At 47.5% G+C, this 6000-nt stretch overlaps 3 non-coding genes across 3 annotated transcripts; 1 reads left to right on the top strand and 2 right to left on the bottom strand.

Moving 5' to 3' along the window:
- Positions 1-844: 844 nt before the first annotated feature.
- Positions 845-916, bottom strand: trnae-cuc (transfer RNA glutamic acid (anticodon CUC)). The gene has a single exon. It is a non-coding gene; the product is annotated as a tRNA-Glu (tRNA).
- Positions 917-4353: 3437 nt separating this feature from the next.
- On the bottom strand, positions 4354-4425 carry trnae-cuc (transfer RNA glutamic acid (anticodon CUC)). Its single transcript has one exon. It is a non-coding gene; the product is annotated as a tRNA-Glu (tRNA).
- Positions 4426-4560: 135 nt separating this feature from the next.
- On the top strand, positions 4561-4632 carry trnaq-cug (transfer RNA glutamine (anticodon CUG)). Its single transcript has one exon. It is a non-coding gene; the product is annotated as a tRNA-Gln (tRNA).
- The last annotated feature ends 1368 nt before the right edge of the window (positions 4633-6000 follow it).

The following is a 6000-nucleotide window of genomic DNA, read 5'->3' as shown; positions in this document are numbered from 1 at the left end:
GCTGTGGCAGCGAGTTACTGGTTCAGGTGAGAGAGAGCGAGAAAGACTGTCCGCTGTTCCTTATAGTCTGTCAGATCAAGAGGTGATTGGTTCTTGAGTTTTTGAGATTGGATTTCGGTTTCAGCCCCCAGTGTCCTATTGGAGGGGGGCTTGATTTATGACTGATGTCAATCCATGCCATCTTTTGGAAATGCCGGTTGGCCTGGGTTCGTAGCTCTATGTCGGGATTTCGGCTCTCGTCCACTTCAAAGAGTTTTTATCACCTACAGGCCCCTTTCTCTAGACATCTCATAGCAGAATTCCAAACTATTTGGCCTCTTCTTGGTGCCATCCTCCCCAAAACTGTCACTTTGATGCAAACCAGTTCCAAGCTGATGAGCTAAGGGAATCTGATAACTTTGGGGGGGAGAGGTTTTCTTTAGATCAGTGCTTCAGCTCAGAGCCCAAATGCTCTTATCCAAATACACCCAACATAACGCTACAATGCTAAGCGAGCACTCTACCACGTGAGCTGATCCTCAGGGCTCTCGGTGAGGCCGACCCCCACTTCTTCAGTCTTTAAGTGGCACGTCGCGAGTAAGTCCTTTCCTGCGCTTCAGGCAAGCTTGCAGCCAACTGCGGACGACTTTCCTTCCTCGGTGGCAGCCATCGTGCCGCAATAGAAAAGGATTGTCATGAGCAAAACTTTCAAAGTGACCGAAAAGATCACGGCCCGTCGTGTGATGTGATGTACATGAGCTCCAGAAACGTTCATGGACATATGTATATAAGTAAGGATTTAATCACAGATAGAGAGAGAGAAAATGCACCACACAGGTCCTAGGGGAAGAGCATCAGATCCACCTTCCCTGGCCGGGAATCGAACCCGGGCCGCGGCGGTGAGAGCGCCGAATCCTGACCACTAGACCACCAGGGACGGCTCCGGAAGTGACCCGCCACACGCAGCACTCTGGGCGCAACTTGGCTCAATCTGGACTTGGCCGTGCGACAGATGAGACGTGTGCGTAGAGCAGAAACCTTCGTCACGGGTAAGAGGAGGGCAGCGGGCTTGGTCCCATGGAGTAATGGTTAGCACTCTGGACTCTGAATCCAGCGATCCGAGTTCAAGTCTCGATGGGACCTGGGGCCCTTGGCAAGGGCAGCGGCGGTGAAGCGGTGGTCTCCCTGCGTGAGGGCCTGTGTCTGCGAATAAGGCCTGTTTATGTTCCCTCTTGGGAGGCTTGGAAAACTCTGGGTCGGCCTGGTGCGTTCATCTTCCTGGTGGTGACCGCGTGGCTTAACGGAGAAGAAGGTGCCTGTGTTGACAGATTACAGATAGATTATTTCCCTTCTTGGAAATCATCGTTAAAGCGAAAAGGAACTTTGTAAACCAGCTAGCTTGGAAGCAACCACGTCAGGGCATTCTTTCAGTGAGACCTCAGTTTTTTACAAGCACGAGTGAAGCTTTAAAAGAAAATGACATAGAATGTTTGCGGCCGTTCATCCAATCAAAAGGTGCAAGCCCGAGTCCGATTGCGGTCTGTCTTCCCTGGGGGCGGGGTGGATTGTGTTTTGTGAGATCCGGGGGAGAGGTGAGGTGGCTTTCTTTGGTGTATGCCAGAGGTCCGGTGAGAGGTTGTCTTTTACAACTGTCCCTCAGTCAATACCAAAAACAGTCCCTGCCAATCTGGGAAAGCCATTCAGTCCACAAACAGAGTTTTGACAAACATCCTGCGGGCTTTTTCTCCACCGTTTGATCCTTTTATCGTTGACAGGAATTTCTACAGGGTACGTCCCGAACAGGTGCCTCAATGGCTGTTTGCTAGCTCGATAAATCTAACTTGCTCGGTCTGCATACTATCTTTAATCTAAAACATCATACAGTCTCTTCGGTCTGACTTCGGATCGGAAGATTGAGGGTTGGAGTGCCTTTGCGGTCGTTCCTGGGGTTACGACGTCGAAGCGGCATCTCGGTCGTTTTTGGGGAACTTCGGAAGGGCCAGCCGGCGTGCTAATGCTGCAGCCGTCGCCGGCGCGTTGTGTCTGATAACCTTACGGCAAACAGGCAATGCCTTGCGTCTGTGTCTGCGGCAAGAAAAGTGAGCGACTCTCCCCCGAAACCGGGGCACGAGCGCCTGAGGCCTTGGAGAATGCGGGCATCGATCCCGCTGCCTCTCGCATGCTGTAGCGTAAGGTACACTTATACATTTCAATTAAAGAAGTGAATTTAAAGTATCACCTTATCACGAATCCTGGAATCTTGTAGAACTCAATTTCTGTAATAATTGGACGCAGACACCAATTCCAAAGATATAAATTGTCAAATGTATTCAAAACAAAGACTAAATGTAGCACTACACTAATTATACAAAAGGGAAAAACTAATTACAATTCAACTCTAGATCAACAAATCGAAGACAAATCACTTCCGTGACCAAATCAAAGACCATGGGATCACATATGATAACACAAATCGTTAAACAAAAAAGGTTATAAACACATTGACTACAATACCGGTTAGTAAGACGAAGGTGAGTCTCTCGTTAGTATTATTAGTCAGACATTAAATAACTACGCAGGTTAGTATTTATGTCAGGTAACTTCTTGTTATATATATATCAGTCTCATTCACGTTTAGGTGCCGAGAAAGATCCTATCATTAGTTGTTACCACAATTTCCCTTAACTGATTATTATTCAATGATTAAGGATAGGCAGGGCCACCAATAATCTAATGTCAATTAACTTGTGTCAATTTCAGACTAAACAGTTAAACAGGAATGAGACGATATTTCTCGGCGTTGACAGATTTTATTTCTAAAATGATCAACAAAACAGTTTAATGCAACACACATTTATATTTAAGAAAACTAAATGATATTACACATTCTAAAATTATGAATCACAGATTAACATTTCTAATTGATTTCTCAAATGTCATGAATCATGAACTCCAAACTGTTAAACTTATCTGAACTTCGTCGCAGAGAGGCCTCTCTGGCTTCGGGCTCAGATAACAGCACACGGCACGAGGTCCGTGTGGTTTGGAACAAAGGCAGTCTGGTTCGGCTTTGTCCAAGAACTTCCACTCAGTCGATACACCTGGAAGTTGGGGTTTCGCGAAAGTAGAGTCGTTTCCAAACAGATTTTCCACTGGTTTGAAGGCTCCAAGGTTGTGCACAAAATCTTCTTGGCAAGCAGGGTCTCTCACCGTACTTATTTGAAGACAAAGTCTTTGAGGAAAGCAGGGCCGTGTTTGTTCCAAGGGTCAAGTTTCTTAAGACTCAAATAGCTATTTAAATGACTGACACTTTCGTATACAGTCGACTTAGTCAATTGTCCAGCTGTAAAACTCCACTGATCAGGTGGGCACAGGCGGGCAGCGCAGTTTGTAAAGTTCTTTATTTAATAAAGTCCTTTAAAAGAATTCTTCGTACGGCTCAATCTCCTTCTCCCAGTTTAACTCTTCTGTTGCCGGCAAAGACTTAGTTGGTTTCTGGTTCCGGTTCTGGCAACAGAGCTACAGGTTGAGCTGTGGCAGCGAGTTACTGGTTCAGGTGAGAGAGAGCGAGAAAGACTGTCCGCTCTTCCTTATAGTCTGTCAGATCAAGAGGTGATTGGTTCTTGAGTTTTTGAGATTGGATTTCGGTTTCAGCCCCCAGTGTCCTATTGGATGGGGGCTTGATTTATGACTGATGTCAATCCATGCCATCTTTTGGAAATGCCGGTTGGCCTTGGTTCGTAGCTCTATGTCGGGATTTCGGCTCTCGTCCACTTCAAAGAGTTTTTATCACCTACAGGCCCCTTTCTCCAGACATCTCATAGCAGAATTCCAAACTATTTGGCCTCTTCTTGGTGCCATCCTCCCCAAAACTGTCACTTTGATGCAAACCAGTTCCAAGCTGATGAGCTAAGGGAATCTGATAACTTTGGGGGGGAGAGGTTTTCTTTAGATCAGTGCTTCAGCTCAGAGTCCAAATGCTCTTATCCAAATACACCCAACATAACGCTACAATGCTAAGCAAGCGCTCTACCACGTGAGCTAATCCTCAGGGCTCTCGGTGAGGCCGACCCCCACTTCTTCAGTCTTTAAGTGGCACGTCGCGAGTAAGTCCTTTCCTGCGCTTCAGGCAAGCTTGCAGCCAACTGCGGACGACTTTACATCCTCGGTGGCAGCCATCGCCCCGCAATAGAAAAGGATTGTCATGAGCAAAACTTTCAAAGTGACCGAAAAGATCACGGCCCGTCGTGTGATGTGATTTACATGAGCTGCAGAAACGTTCATGGAAATATGTATATAAGTAAGGATTTAATCACAGATAGAGAGAGAGAAAACGCACCATACAGGTCCTAGGGGAAGAGCAACAGATCCACCTTCCCTGACCGGGAATCGAACCCGGGCCGCGGCGGTGAGAGCGCCGAATCCTGAACACTAGACCACCAGGGACGGCTCCGAAAGTGACCCGCCACATGCAGCACTCTGGGCGCAACTTGGCTCACTCTGGACTTGGCCGTGCGACAGAGCGAGACGTGTGCGTAGAGCAGAAACCTTCATCATGGGCAAGAGGTGTGCAGCGGGCTTGGTTCCATGGAGTAATGGTTAGCACTCTGGACTCTGAATCCAGCGATCTGAGTTCAAGTCTCGGTGGGACCTGGGGCCCTTGGCAGGGGCAGCTGCGGTGAAGCGGTCGTCTCCCTGCGTGAGGGCCTGTGTCTGCGAATAAGGCTTTTTATGTTCCCTCTTGGGAGGCTTGGAGACGAATTGGCGAAAACTCCGGGTCGGCCTGGTGCGTTCACCTTCCTGGTGGTGACCGCGTGGCTTAACGGAGAAGAAGGTGCCTGTGTTGACAGATTACAGATAGATTATTTCCCTTCTTGGAAATCATCGTTAAAGCGAAAAGGAACTTTGTAAACCAGCTAGCTTGGAAGCAACCACGTCAGGGCATTCTTTCAGTGAGACCTCGGTTTTTTACAAGCACGAGTGAAGCTTTAAAAGAAAATGACATGGAATGTTTGCGGCCGTTCATCCAATCAAGCCCGAGTCCGATTGCGGTCTGTCTTCCCTGGGGGCGGGGGGGATTGTGTTTTGTGAGATCCGGGGGAGAGGTGAGGTGGCTTTCTTTGGTGTATGCCAGAGGTCCGGTGAGAGGTTGTCTTTTACAACTGTCCCTCAGTCAATACCAAAAACAGTCCCTGCCAATCTGGGAAAGCCATTCAGTCCACAAACAGAGTTTTGACAAACATCCTGCGGGCTTTTTCTCCACCGTTTGATCCTTTTATCGTTGACAGGAATTTCTACAGGGTACGTCCCGAACAGGTGCCTCAATGGCTGTTTGCTAGCTCGATAAATCTAACTTGCTCGGTCTGCATACTATCTTTAATCTAAAACATCATACAGTCTCTTCGGTCTGATTTCGGATCGGAAGAATGAGGGTTGGAGTGCCTTTGCGGTCGTTCCTGGGGTTACGACGTCGAAGCGGCATCTCGGTCGTTTTTCCGGAACTTCGGAAGGGCCAGCCGGCGTGCTAATGCTGCAGCCGTCGCCGGCGCGTTGTGTCTGATATCCTTACGGCAAACAGGCAATGCCTTGCGCCTGTGTCTGCGGCAAGAAAAGTGAGCGACTCTCCCCCGAAACCGGGGCACGAGCGCCTGAGGCCTTGGAGAATGCGGGCATCGATCCCGCTGCCTCTCGCATGCTGTAGCGTAAGGTACACTTATACATTTCAATTAAAGAAGTGAATTTAAAGTATCATCTTATCACGAATCCTGGAATCTTGTAGAACTCAATTTCTGTAATAATTGGACGCAGACACCAATTCCAAAGATATAAATTGTCAAATGTATTCAAAACAAAGACTAAATGTAGCACTACACTAATTATACAAAAGGGAAAAACTAATTACAATTCAACTCTAGATCAACAAATCGAAGACAAATCACTTCCGTGACCAAATCAAAGACCATGGGATCACATATGATAACACAAATCGTTAAACAAAAAAGGTTATAAACACATTGACTA

The sequence above is a fragment of the Amia ocellicauda genome, chromosome 6, assembly GCF_036373705.1.
Source record: "Amia ocellicauda isolate fAmiCal2 chromosome 6, fAmiCal2.hap1, whole genome shotgun sequence".
Classification (NCBI taxonomy): Eukaryota; Metazoa; Chordata; class Actinopteri; order Amiiformes; family Amiidae; genus Amia; species Amia ocellicauda.
This window is presented reverse-complemented; position numbering and strand designations above follow the sequence as displayed.